The 14,292-nt window shown below is 36.1% G+C and overlaps 1 protein-coding gene across 14 annotated transcripts in view; it reads left to right on the top strand.

Annotated features, from left to right (window-relative positions):
• The window catches only part of AREL1 (apoptosis resistant E3 ubiquitin protein ligase 1), a 55,123-nt gene that overhangs the window by 1,505 nt on the left and 39,326 nt on the right, over positions 1–14,292 (top strand). For 8 of the 14 annotated variants that reach the window (XM_007472817.3, XM_007472815.3, XM_056820819.1 and 5 more), the window contains exon 2: positions 10,734–10,795. The exons of the other annotated variants lie outside the window; for them this stretch is intronic. The gene's annotated coding sequence lies outside the window, so the exon portion shown is untranslated. The remainder of the gene's footprint in view (positions 1–10,733; positions 10,796–14,292) is intronic. 14 annotated transcript variants of the gene reach the window in all.

Here is a 14,292-nt window from a genome sequence, read left to right on the forward strand (position 1 = left end):
GAATACAACTTCTTCCCTTTTTCAAAAACACCAGTCTGTTAGAACTCAGAATCTTTATCTACTTATTAGAAATTGCATTAAAATAAGATTAGGACCCCCCCCCCCCAAATCTTGTTTAGAGTTTGTGTCCCGAAATTTGGAATTCTTGGGAGAATTTTAAAAGAAGAGTATTGTTGATCAGCATTTATCTTTTCTGGATATTTTTTCTTTCTCTGAAGGTTCCTATTGCTTTTATTTGATAGAGAAATTTCTGGTAATGATTGAATCATAGTAACCAGGTCATGACTCATTCTTTGTAAACCATTTGTTTTTCTATTTTGAGAACTGATACTGTTACCAAGCAGGAGTGGCAACATAGAGGCTGTATGTATGCTTTGGAAAAGGACTGTGTGGTTTCAGATGAGGTGGGATCAAAAACTAATTAGACTTCTTTGCATAGTTATGAATCAAAGAAATAACTTAATGCTATTTAGATGTTTTGAGGAAAGGATGTATAGTATTGTTTATAACTGTGAAGAGAGAACTCTTACTTTCATTTGACCCACAGCCTGAAATCACTGGAGCTCAAATTTTACTCCAATAGATAATTGTACTAGAGATTAATTTGAGCTTTATTGAAATCATTAGTATTTATCTTATAAAATGTTTTTATGGGTAACAAATTCATGTAGGCACTTCTTGATTTTTCAGAGGCAAAGAATTTTAAGTGGACTCTTTCTACTGTAATTACCATGGAAATGAGTTGTTTTTCTAGAATATCACCTTTTTTTTCTTTTTTAGTTGTAACATTCATTTAGTGGCACATGTCTATTTTTTACTAGCTTCAGTTGATAGTTATAGGTGTGGAACATTGTTTTTTGGTTGTCTACCCATAAATATTAGCATACTATATAATAAATATTCTACTCTAGAATTCTTTATACTGAGATGTTTTATAGGGAGCTTTGACTCCAGGTCCAGCCCTCTATCCACTGAACCATTTTTACCTGCCCTATGTAACTTGTAAGTATAGTCAGAACAATCAATACACTGGCTGTTTTTATAATGTATGTTTCTTTCTGCATCTAGAGATGCAGAGCCCTTCCTCCTCTCTATGAAGCAGTGGGAAACAAGCTTCATCATCAGTCTTCTGAATTCATGATTGATCACTTATTAGTGATTGAAGGGTACAAAGATGGAATGTTTTAAGCCATGAATAGGGAGCTCCAGCAGAACTCCCTCTATCAGTGGGAACTGGCATTTGCTTTGCAATTTTCTTAAAGAATGCCCGAGGACACTGAGAGGTTAAGTGTCTTCCTCAGCGACTTTGAGGCTGTAGGTATGCTTTGGAAAAGGACTGTGTGGTTTCAGGTGAGGTGGGATCAAAAACCCAAGTCTTCTTGATTCTGAGGCTGGCTTTCTGTTCTCTATAATGCACTGCCTCTTTGCACATAGATTCCAACTCCATGTAGGTTACTACAGGGCCCAGAGAAATCAGTCATTTGGTGCTGGGGATATAACAAAAGGCAAAAAACAAGATTTCCTACTTTCAAGAAACTCCCATTTTAATAGGGCAACAACATAAAAACAACTAGATAATAGAAGATATTTACAGCATAAAATCAGAACAACTCTTGAGTTACCACCTTATACCTAACAGACTGACCAGTATGGTGGCAAAGGAAAGTGATAAATGTTGGTGGGGATGTGACAAAATTGGGACACTAATACACTGCTGGTGGAGTTGTGAATTGGTCCAACCATTCTGGAGGACAATTTGGAACTATGCACAAAGGGCTTTAAAAGAATGCCTACCAGGGGCAGCTGGGTAGCTCAGTAGATTGAGAGCTAGCCCTAGAGACGGGAGGTCCTAGGTTCAAATCTGGCCTCAGACACTTCCCAGCTTTGTGACCCTGGGCAAGTCATTTGACCCCCATTGCCTAGCCCTTACCACTCTTCTGCCTTGGAGCCAATACACAGTATTGACTCTAAGATGGAAGGTAAAGGGTTTAAAAAAAAAAGAATGCCTACCCTTTGACCCAGCCATACCACTGCTGGGTTTTGTACCCCAAAGAGGTAATAAGGAAAAAGACTTGTACAAAAATATTTATAGCTATGCTCTTTGTAGTGGCAAAAAATTGGAAAATGAGGGGGTGTACATCAATTGGGGAATGGCTGAACAAATTGTGGTATCTGATGGTGATGGAATACTTTTGTGCCAAAAGGAATAATGAACTGGAGGAATTCTATGTGAACTGGAAAGACCTCCAGGAATTGATGCAGAATGAAAGGAGCAGAACCAGGAGAACATTGCATACAGAAACTGATTCATTATGGTATAATAGAATGTAATAGACTTTTTTACTAGTAGCAGTGCAATAATAACCCAGAACAATCCAGAGGAATTTATGAGAAAGAACATTATCTGCATCCAGAGAAAGAACTATGGGAGCAGAAACACAGAAGTAACATGATCAATCACATGGTTTGATAAGGCTATGATTAGGGTTTTGATGTTAAAAGATCACTCTACTGCAAATATGAATAACATGGAACTAGGTTTTGAACAATGGTATATGTATAACCCAGTGGAATTGCTTATTAGCTCCAGGAGAGGGGAGAGAAGGATGGGGGCGGGGGGGGGGGGAATAAGTCATGTAACCATGGAAAAATGTTCTAAATTAAAAAAAAAAAAAAGAAAAAATATATAAAGCATAACAGGAGGGCAATATCAGAAAGGAGTATGGGAGATACAACTAGGAAAGGACTCACAAATCATGTACATGTTCCATGATCATATTTTCCTAGTAGAACACAGTGGGAAATGTGTGAAAGAACTGTTCTGGAATACTTTTTTTTTTTTAAGAATTAGAAAAACTGTGTTATAATTTGTTGTAAGTCCAGACTCTTGATAAAAGACACTTTCCTTCATGTAATTGGTGTAAGGACATATAATATTGCAACCTTGAATATTTTGTGGTGTTCTAGTTGGAAATTGAATTCACTTCATCTTAAAAAAATTTTTTTCAAATTAAAATCCTTACCTTCTGTCTTAGTTTTAACACAGAAGAGTGGCAAAGGCAGTGAAGTTGGAGTTAAGCGACTTGCCCAGTGTCACACAGCTAGGAAGTGTCTGAGGCCAGATTTGAACTCCAAATCCTCCTGATTCTAGTGCTCTATCTACTGTGCCATTTTAGTTGCCTCTTTGCCTCATCTTTTGTTGTTGTTGAATTAGTCTATGAGTCATGTCTGACTCTTCATGATCCTATGGACCATAGCATGCCATACTTTTTCATCTTTTACTCTCTGTTAAAGTCTGTCCGTGTTCATGTTATTTAAAACTTTTATTGTCATGCAAAACACACTTCCATATTGGTCATTGTTGTAAGAGCACGTTTATACATAACCAAAACCTCAAAATAAGACCAAAGATACTGATGTGAAAGAAGACTTCAACAGTTCTTTCTTTGGAGGTGGATAGTATTCCCTGTCATAAGTTTTTCAGGATTATCCCAGATCAGTGCATTGCTGAGAGTAGCCACGTTTTTCACAAATGGTCGTCGAATAATATTGCTGTTATTGTATGCAATGTTCTCCCATTTCTGCTTATTTCATTCTGCTGGACATCCCCCCAATTTCCAATTCTTTGCCAGATTAAATCAGTCACTACTTAAAGAAATTAATTCAGACTATTCTCTGAAAGCTCAAATACACGTATTTTGTATACATGAGAAGACAGGACTCATCTGAAAAGACCTTGATGGTGGGAAAGATGGAAGACTTAAAGGAGAAGGGGACAGCAGAGGATGAGATGGGATATATGTCATTGAAACAATGAACATGAAACGGGAGAGGAACTGCTTGTACAAAAATATAGCAGCTCTTTTTGTGGTGTCAAAGAATTTGAAATTGAGGGGATGTTCATCAGTTGGGGAATGATTGAACAAACTATGGTACATGTTGGTAATGCAATACAATTATGTTGTGAGAAAGGATAAGCAAGATGATTTTAGAAAAGCTGGAAAGATCTGTGGGAACTGATGCAGAATCCACAAATACTCTTGTTATAGCATTCCCTTAATCTGTCCATGTAGTATCTTAGTTAGAAAGGAAATAAAATTAATATGGCTTGATTTGTTGGTTTGGAGTGATAACTGCTCACCTTTCCGAGTGTTCACAAACAATCCTCTTAATGTGGTTTAGTAATTTTGCCAGGAATCAACAATAAGTTCAGTGTCCTATAGTTTACAGCCTTCTCCCAGATTTTCAAAATAAGTATATTTTCCTGTCTCCCATTATGAAGAATTTCTCGTTCTCATTGGTTTCCAAAGATTGCAAATTAAGTTTTGGAAATCACATATATAAATTCTCAGTATACTGGGGTTTAGTAACTTGAAATTGTGGAAAGCAACTAAATATATATGTGTGTGTGTGTGTGTGTGTGTGTGTGTATTAAAAAAATATATATATATACACATATTTTAATCCTTTACCTTCCATCTTAGAATCAATACTATGTATTTGTTATAAGGGAGACCAGTTAAGTGGTTATATACTGATCCAGGAGAGAGGTAATGAGGACTTGGATTAGTGTGATGTCCATATAAATAAAGACAAATCAATTTACAAGAGAAATTGTGAAAATAGAAATAACAAGATTTGGTAGATGATATAATGTGGACTGAGTGATAGAAAGGAGCTAAGAATGATGTTCAGGCTTGGGATAATGATGGTTTCCTAGTCAATAATAGGGAAGATTGGCAGTTGGAAGGGTTTTGGGGGAGGATTATGAAAATTTTTGATATGTGAAGTTTGAGATGTCTGTAGTTCATCTATTTCAAGATGACCAAAAGGCAAATTGGTGATGCATGAGTAATTCAACAGAGAGATTATATATAGACATATAGATCTCTAGATCTTGGGTTTATCTATTTAGAGATGCTAATCGAACCCAGCAAGGCTGATAGGAACCTCCATGTAAGATAGCATAGGGTGAAAAGAGAAGAGGGCCAAGGGCAGAGCCTTCCTTGGAGGACAACCAAGGTTAACGAGTATGACATGGATGAAGAACTGGCAAACCTTCTGGCAAATCTTGTATGTAATGGTTTATGTCAGGCTAACATGTGAATTCATCTTCTTTCTATGGTCAGAGATAGCTTCTCTCCTGGCAATACTAGTGAGACCTTATTGTTATTTTGTGAATCACCAGAAGATATTTTTTCTTAAGATCCAGTTCTGTCCTCTATAGGATTAGCCTTGAACCCATTACTTAATAGCTCCAAAGATTTGTTTTTCTCCTTTCCCACCCTCTTTCCTTCCTCCCTCCCTCCCTCCCTCCCCCCTTCCTTGCTTCCTTGCTTCCTTCCTCCCTTCCTTCCTCCCTTCCTTCCTCCCTTCCTTCCTTCCTTCCTTCCTTCCTTCCTTCCTTCCTTCCTTCCTTCCTTCCTTCCTTCCTTCCTCCCTCCCTCCTGCTCCTTCCTCTCCTTCTTTTCCTTCTTTCTTGTCACATTTTTCCATTCTTCTGCAAAGGGTTTGCATTCCCCATTGCTTACTTGGAGTGTTTTAAAAAATTTGTTTTCATCTTGAAATAGTTCTGCTCATTCAAGTGACACTTTGTTCTCCCTTAGAAACTGGAGAGTAGAGAGTTACTCCTCCGTTTTACCTTGTTTTGTACAAAATGCAGGGGACTAACCTGAATTTTTTATACATGTAGTTTTTTATTTGCTTTGGAAGGAATACAGACAGCCCAGTTTCTCCAGATGACTGAAAGAAACATTCCTTCATAAATACTAAAATTTTGATTCTTCTGGTTTCTTCCTGCAGGGACTCCTAATGGAGTCTGCACTGAGTATATTTTCCCAGATGATTAATTAAGAGTTAGCAGATTCTTTCCAATACCCTTAGTAAAGAAAGCAAAGGTAGATCTGGAAAAATCCAAACTTTCAACTATTTTTAACTCTACATTCCCTTCTGCCCCATAACTCCTCAGTTGAGCAAGTTTATGCTATCATCCTTGGTGTAGGTCTTGTATCTGAAGCATTTATTTTCTCTCCCTTTTTTTTTCTAGCAATGCCTTAAAGTTATTATAACCATATTCTAAATTTTTTATAATCCTTTTGTTTTCATACCACCTTAATTTAAAAATTATTTAAATCTTACTCTTATAATTGTTTTGTTTTTACATCACTTGTATTTATGAAGATATCTCTCCCTCCTCTCATACCCAGGGGATCATCCCTGGTTAAAAAAAGATGGAAAAAATTTCAGTAGAACCAGTAAATATATCTGTGCCTAATAGTATATACCATACAACTATAGTCCTAGCCTGGTTAAAGAGGAGAAGGAAGCTTTTTTTCGACTCTTCTTTGAGGTCAAACTTGGTTATATTATAATTACATGGTCAAGTCATCAAATTTTATTAAGTATCTACCATGTACTGGATACTGTGCTACAGAAGATAGATACAAAGAAAGGTAAAAAATAGCCTTTGTCTTCGGGGAGCTCACAGTTTGTTGCATTCATTTTCAGGTTTTTTTGGGGGGGTCTACCTGCTTCACTCTTAGTCATTTCATATTTGCTGCTCTGTGAAGCATTCATTTTCTTTAAATTTTTTATTGCTGTATTTTATGTTACATCACTTTTATTTCTAAATGTATCTACCCTCCCACTTCCTCCACCAGAGAGCTATTTCTTGTAGCAAAGAATTAAAAAAGAGAACAAAAGGCAGTTCCTCAAAACCAATCAACCTCAACTGAGCCTGACAACATGTGCAGTGTTTCACACTCACAGACTCCCACATTAGCAAAGAAGGGAATAAGGTACACTTTCTTCTTCATTGGGGCCAGGCTTGATCGATTTGATTACACGGTTTATGGTATTTTCCCCCCCCCCCTCATTTTTTCCATTTAAAATGCCATGGCCATTTTTTTGTTTTGTTTTGTTTTGCTTAATTCATCTTGCTTTAGTTTATACATTTTATAAATTTTATAGTTTATACATTTTATAAATTTCCCAATGCTTTTCTGAGTTCTTCATATTTATTGTTCCTTTCATTCTTTCATTCTTTTTTTCAAGACCCTATTTTCTTAGTATCAATTCTAAGACTGAAGAGCAGCAAGGGCTAAGCAATCAGAGTTAAGTGACTTGTCCAGGGTCAGATAGCCAGAAAGTGTTCCCACTCAAGGCTTGGTACTCTATCCATTGTGTTACCTAGCTGCCACTTTTAAAGTGTGTGGTTTTAAAAAAATAAATGTTTAATCTTTAATCTTTTGTTTGTATGCACATCACTTATATTTCTCAATATATCCCCATTTTCCTCTTCCCAAAATTCATTCCTCAAAATAGAAAATTAAAAAGAAGAGAAAAAGCTAGTAAAACTAGTGAACATATCAATGTGTTCCCTCCCACCTCTGCCAAGAAAAAGGGAGACATTATCTTTTATCTCTTCTTTGGGGCCAAGTTAGGCCATTGAAATTTCACTGCATTCATTGGTTTCTTTTGGTTTTGTCCATTTACATTTGTTGTATTCATTGTGTGAATTGTTTTCTTTGCTTTTATTCATACAGATCTTCCCATGTGGTTCTGTAGCACAGTAATATTCTATAATATTCATGTGCCACAATTTAGTTAACTGAATAGCATCCATTTACTAGTTTTTTTGTGGTTCAAAAATTGTTGCTATGAATATTTTGGTGTATGAGACTTTTATCTGTCTTTGAACTCCTCAGAGTAGAAGTCTAACAGATGGGGCCTGTGAATGGCTGTGAACTTCCCAGGTGTAGGAGACAGGGAGATTTTATCCTCTTTCCCTCTACCAAAAAAAAAAAGAACAAACCTTTAGAGATAAAATGCAAGAATTTCCCCCAGTTTTCCAGGTTCCTTGTTCCATTGATTTTGTTAGTACAAAAAGAGCCATCATTTTCAAATGCAGGTTGTATGGTTCTTTTGAAATATTAACTATCTGTGTAGTTGGGTGATATGTATCTTTTTGTATTTGAAATACTTTTCCACCATAGATTAAACCACTGAATAAAAGGAATTTTATAATGTCTTTGGGAGAACATTTCTTAAAGCATTTCCTTTACAAGGATGCCCATTATCACCTCTACTATTTGACATTGTACTAGAAACACTAGCAGTAGCAATTAGAGAAGATAAAGGAATTGAAGGCATCAAAATAGGCAAGGAGGAGACCAAGTTATCACTCTTTGCGGATGACATGATGGTCTACTTAAAGAATCCTAGAGATTCAACCAAAAAGCTAATTGAAATAATCAACAACTTTAGCAAAGTTGCAGGATACAAAATAAACCCACATAAATCATCAGCTTTTCTATATATCTCCAACACAGCTCAGCAGCAAGAACTAGAAAGAGAAATCCCATTCAAAATCACCTTAGACAAAATAAAATACCTAGGAATCTACCTCCCAAGACAAACACAGGAACTATATAAACACAACTACAAAACACTCACCACACAACTAAAACTAGACTTGAGCAAATGGAAAAACATTAACTGCTCATGGATAGGACAAGTCAATATAAAAATGACCATCCTACCCAAACTTATTTATCTATTTAGTGCCATACCCATTGAACTACCAAAATACTTCTTCACTGATTTAGAAAAAAACATAACAAAGTTCATTTGGAAGAACAAAAGATCAAGGATATCCAGGGAAATAATGAAAAAAAACACATATGATGGGGGCCTTTCAGTCCCTGACCTAAAACTATATTACAAAGCAGCAGTCATCAAAACAATTTGGTACTGGCTAAGAAACAGAAAGGAAGATCAGTGGAATAGACTGGGGGAAAGCGACCTCAGCAAGACAGTATACGATAAACCCAAAGATCCCAGCTTTTGGGACAAAAATCCACTATTCGATAAAAACTGTTGGGAAAATTGGAAGACAGTGTGGGAGAGACTAGGAATAGATCAACACCTCACACCCTACACCAAGATAAATTCAAAATGGGTGAGTGACTTAAACATAAAGAAGGAAACCATAAGTAAATTGGGTAAACACAGAATAGTATACATGTCAGACCTTTGGGAGGGGAAAGGCTTTAAAACCAAGCAAGATATAGAAAGAATCACAAAATGTAAAATAAATAATTTTGACTACATCAAACTAAAAAGCTTTTGTACAAACAAAACCAATGTAACTAAAATCAGAAGGGGAACAACAAATTGGGAAAAAATCTTCATAGAAACCTCTGACAGAGGTTTAATTACTCATATTTATAATGAGCTAAATCAATTGTACAAAAAATCAAGCCATTCTCCAATTGATAAATGGGCAAGGGAAATGGATAGGCAGTTCTCAGATAAAGAAATCAAAACTATTAACAAGCACATGAAGAAGTGTTCTAAATCTCTTATAATCAGAGAGATGCAAATCAAAACAACTCTGAGGTATCACCTCACACCTAGCAGATTGGCTAACATAACAGCAAAGGAAAGTAATGAATGCTGGAGGGGATGTGGCAAAGTAGGGACATTAATTCATTGCTGGTGGAGTTGTGAACTGATCCAACCATTCTGGAGGGCAATTTGGAACTATGCCCAAAGGGCGACAAAAGAATATCTACCCTTTGATCCAGCCATAGCACTGCTGGGTATGTACCCCAAAGAGATAATGGACAAAAAGACTTGTACAAAAATATTCATAGCTGCGCTCTTTGTGGTGGCCCAAAACTGGAAAACGAGGGGATGCCCATCAATTGGGGAATGGCTGAACAAACTGTGGTATATGTTGGTGATGGAATACTATTGTGCTAAAAGGAATAATAAAGTGGAGGAGTTCCATGGAGACTGGAACAACCTCCAGGAAGTGATGCAGAGCGAGAGGAGCAGAACCAGGACAACATTGTACACAGAGACTAATACACTGTGGTATAATCGAACGTAATGGACTTCTCCATTAGTGGCGGTGTAATGTCCCTGAACAATTTGCAGGGATCCAGGAGAAAAAAACACCATTCATAAGCAAAGGATAAACTATGGGAGTGGAAACACCGAGGAAAAGCAACTGCCTGAATACAGAGGTTGAGGGGACATGACAGAGGAGAGACTCTAAATGAACACTCTAATGCAAATACTATCAACAAAGCAATGGGTTCAAATCAAGAAAACATCTAATGCCCAGTGGACTTACGCGTCGGCTATGAGGGGTGGGGGTGGGGGGAAGAAAATGATCTATGTCTTTAACAAATAATGCTTGGAAATGATCAAATAAAATATATTTTTAAAAAAAGCATTTCCTTTCCTCTTATTAAAAAATTGCTCCTTCTGGGTATGACAGACAATCCTTTTGCCCTTTGGGAAGTTCCATATTGTGTTGATTTCTATTGTAGATGTTGAAACTAGTGGGAAAAGGAAAAATCTGCCTTTTCAAATCTTTTTTCATGATAGTAAAGAAGCTTTTGTCATCCATTTGGGGATAACAAAACAGTTGGCAAGAAATATATGGAGAAAGATTCAAAGAACTATTTTCTCCAAGGTCTGGGAGTAGTGTGAAGAGCATAGAAATGGATCCATGGCCTAGTGGAAATTGAGCCAGCTGTTGAAAACAGGTCTCAGATTCTGTTAAATGCCCTGACCAGTACTGAAGGGAGAGGGACAGTGGCCATGAGATAACTAATTCCAGCTGGTTAGGGCTTTGTTCCCATTTACTACGACAACTGTTACTTTATTTGGACCTTGATTCCCAGAACTTTGTTGACTGTAATTCTTATTTTTCCCTACAGGCATTGTGAAGTTTCCTGAGAAGCCATTAGATAACCAGGATTTGCTGGCACTTGATTATTAGGTAGGCAAGCAAGAAACTTAGTGAATGTATTTCAGTATCTGAATTTATTTTCCCATAGAGTTGAGCAGTTTACCATGGGACTTTTTGTAGCTGATTGAGTTTTTCTTTTTAGAGTCTGACTATAGAAGTGCTAAGCTAAAGTTGTTTTTCTTTCTTATACATATACAATATATAAATATATGTATAAGTATATATGGAAAATCCAGCTACATGTACATAAATATATACTTATACATACACATATGTTGTTAGAAGGGAATATAAGAGCAATTCTAAATGTGACAGGTAGCTCTAGTTCCACCCCACTAAGCTACAGAACTGGCTGCTAGCCTACCATTTCATGCACAACTTAATGAAATAACTTCCTGGACTTATTGAGGGCGATGGCTTGTCGGCTTCAGGGAATTAATTCTGAAATTTTCCTACTGTAACCAAGAGTCAGTGTCCCAGGGTCACTTAAGTCTCCAAAGCTGCCTTGTAATGGTAACCCTGGAGTGCTTTCTAATTCTGCCAGTCATTGGTGCAATGGAAGTTCAGTTTTATATGTAAGAGCAAGAGGAGAAGGAGTATCAAATTGAAAGTATCACTTTAATGACCTGTATATGATATGACAAAGATAAGTCAATTTTCAATGTTTCTATCTCTAGATCATTGCATGAAGTTACAAACTATTAAATTGTTGCTTCTTTTCTTTCCTGTCTAAGTCTGAATTCCTTCTCCCACTATTCTAGACATACATTTCATAGGATCATTAGATTTAGAAAGGAACCTTAAGTCTAACTCTCTAATTTTATTAGTAGGGAAACAGACTCAGAGGTTAAGTGATTTGCCTGACCTTAAAAAAAACCCTAAACCTAAACAATTTGTTTTATATTTACTTACTGAATGTTTGTGATACCCATCTCTTTTTCATTCTAGAGAGTTTTCGATTGAATGCCAGGTTTTAAGGTTTTTATCTTATTTCATTTTTTAGGTAATGTTTAGCTTTTAAGGATCTACATAGCCTGGCCTCATGGGATATTACTGCCCCTCTCATACTGGGCAATCCAGTCAAACTAACCATATCTCACTGTTCTTCATTCCTGGCTCTCCATCTCTCACCTCCATATCTTTGCTTCCCCCCCACACCTAGACTATATTCCCCCTATTTTAGAAAACCTTGGGACTTTTACTATCTTTGGAAGTTCTTTATCTTCTAATTCTATAGTTTCCATTTAATAGACAATGGATGATACTTTTAATATCCTATATTGAATTGCACAGATTCCTCTGCCTCAGCTAATGACAACAGAAAATAACTTTAAGAAGGCTAGTTTTGAAACTAGATGGCAAGTAGTTAGTTGAAACTGATTTAACCTGATCATGAATCAGAGTCTAGTGTTTTTATTTTACTCAGCAACAGCAGTACAGATGTTTCATGTTAATTTGAGAAGAACTGGAAGCAAAACCCTCTAAGTTAAATTGAGGTATGCAATGTATTAGGACCAGGAGTTGGGGGGTGGGGTAGGAGATCTTTTATAATTTGAAAATCTTGCCAAATGTGGACATGGTCTGTACCCTAAACTCACCCTGGTTAATATGGCAAATTGGAACTTAAATAAAAAGATAATAGAATTGAGAAAGCTTAGAGATAAAATGGAATGCAGTAGTTTAAAAAACAAACAAACCCAACTCAACATGCTTTAAAAAAGACCGTGACAAGCCATCTGATCTGGAGCATTGTACAGGGATAGAAAATGAATTTGGATCAGTTTAGATTTGAAATTGTTACATGCCTTTAAAACTATTTTAAACATTGAAATATTAGAATTTATAGCAGTTGGTGTCAGCATTGGGTCATGTTTAGGTTAGCATCTTTGCTAATAATGAAAATGAGTGGGAATGACATGTGAATTACATTTGCAGAAGATATTAAACCAGGAAGTGATGAGAACACCAGGGAATCCAAAAAACGAATACAAAGAAACCTAAAGATGTTGGTGACTTAGTCAGGAAATTACAGCATGAAGTGCAACTTAAAGTTTTAGCAAAGGCATCTGGAGAAAATAAATCTGAAACACAGATATTGGGTGGTAGGGGGAGAAAGCTGAAAAGTAAAGATGCCTAAAATAGGCCATATGTAAGCATAGATTATTTTCCTGGGTTAGGTGGTAATGGGGCTATTAACTAGAAGATAACATAGGAAATTATAATGTATTATCACAGCAATCCAGTATTGTGTGATTTTGGGGGATTGCCTGCACAGAAGTATTGTGTCATAGAGCTAAGGAGGATTAGCTCATTTTATTTTGACTGATGAGACAGTTCCTGGAAGGCTGCAATCAGTTTAAGGCACCTCATTATAAGATAACTATAGAGCAACTGGAGGGAGTTCAGAGAATTAGAAAAGGAATGATTAAGGAACTGGAAGGACTGACTTATGAGGAAAGAATATAAATGAAATCCTTATAACTTGGCAGAACAAAGCTGCAGAAATATACAACTATATAAATATCTCAAGGGTGAAATCTTATGGAAAAGGGTAATTTTTAAGGGTGGGAATTGGAGTGTGAAAGGAATAGAACCAGAGTAAAATTAAACAAGAGAAAAATTAAGGTAAATATCTACATTGATGGCGAAAGCTACTTGATGGGATCTTTTTCAGGAAGTTTGCTATATTCATGTTTTTTTTTTTTTTTGCAAAATAACTTAGTTTTGAGTTAGTACTTTTCCCCCTGGAATCACATCAATTACTTATGTCTAGAAGGACTCTAGGTCATACCTTACTAAAGGAAGCCTTTTTCTTGATTTTTCTAGTACTTAACTTTTTTGGAAATAAGTTGGTTATTTGGAACTCTGATGGGCACAAGATTGAAATGTCTCAGCATTCTGAAACAGAATATATAACTAAGTTGTCCCTCAGCTTTTTAGAGGTATAGATTTTAACATTTTCAAGACAATTCTGCTCTAAGACTTCTGATAATTGGGAAGGAGAGAAGTTAGAGCTCCAATTCTTCTTTATGGAAGTTTTACATATCTTTATTCCAATAATGCTTGTAATAGAACTTGTTCTTAGAAAATAAATATGTGGAAAACTAATTTTTGTCAGGGGAAGCACACTGAACATTGAGATCAGGTAAGACAATTAGTAATATAATTTAGGAAGTGATATGTCTCTTTGTTGAATTGGGGTCCTGACATCTCTTGGCAAAATTATTTTTCTAGTTTTATTTTAAGAAAGATATATATCATATAAACCTTTCAGATATTTTGAAACTAAATGTACAATTATTTACTCCTAGAGGAGTTATAAGTTACTTGCTTATATAGGGATGGCAAACTGATCTACTAATTACAAATATAGGGAACAGTAGTAGTTCATATGAATGTAACAACAAACTATTCTCTTGACTTTAACTCTTTGTATTTCCTTACCTATGAAAAGAAGGTAATAGCCTCACATCAATGCATTTTTTTTCTTCTGGAAGAAAATTCTTTAAAATGCACATGCTATACAA

Source organism: Monodelphis domestica, chromosome 1 (assembly GCF_027887165.1).
Source record: "Monodelphis domestica isolate mMonDom1 chromosome 1, mMonDom1.pri, whole genome shotgun sequence".
NCBI classification, from domain to species: Eukaryota; Metazoa; Chordata; class Mammalia; order Didelphimorphia; family Didelphidae; genus Monodelphis; species Monodelphis domestica.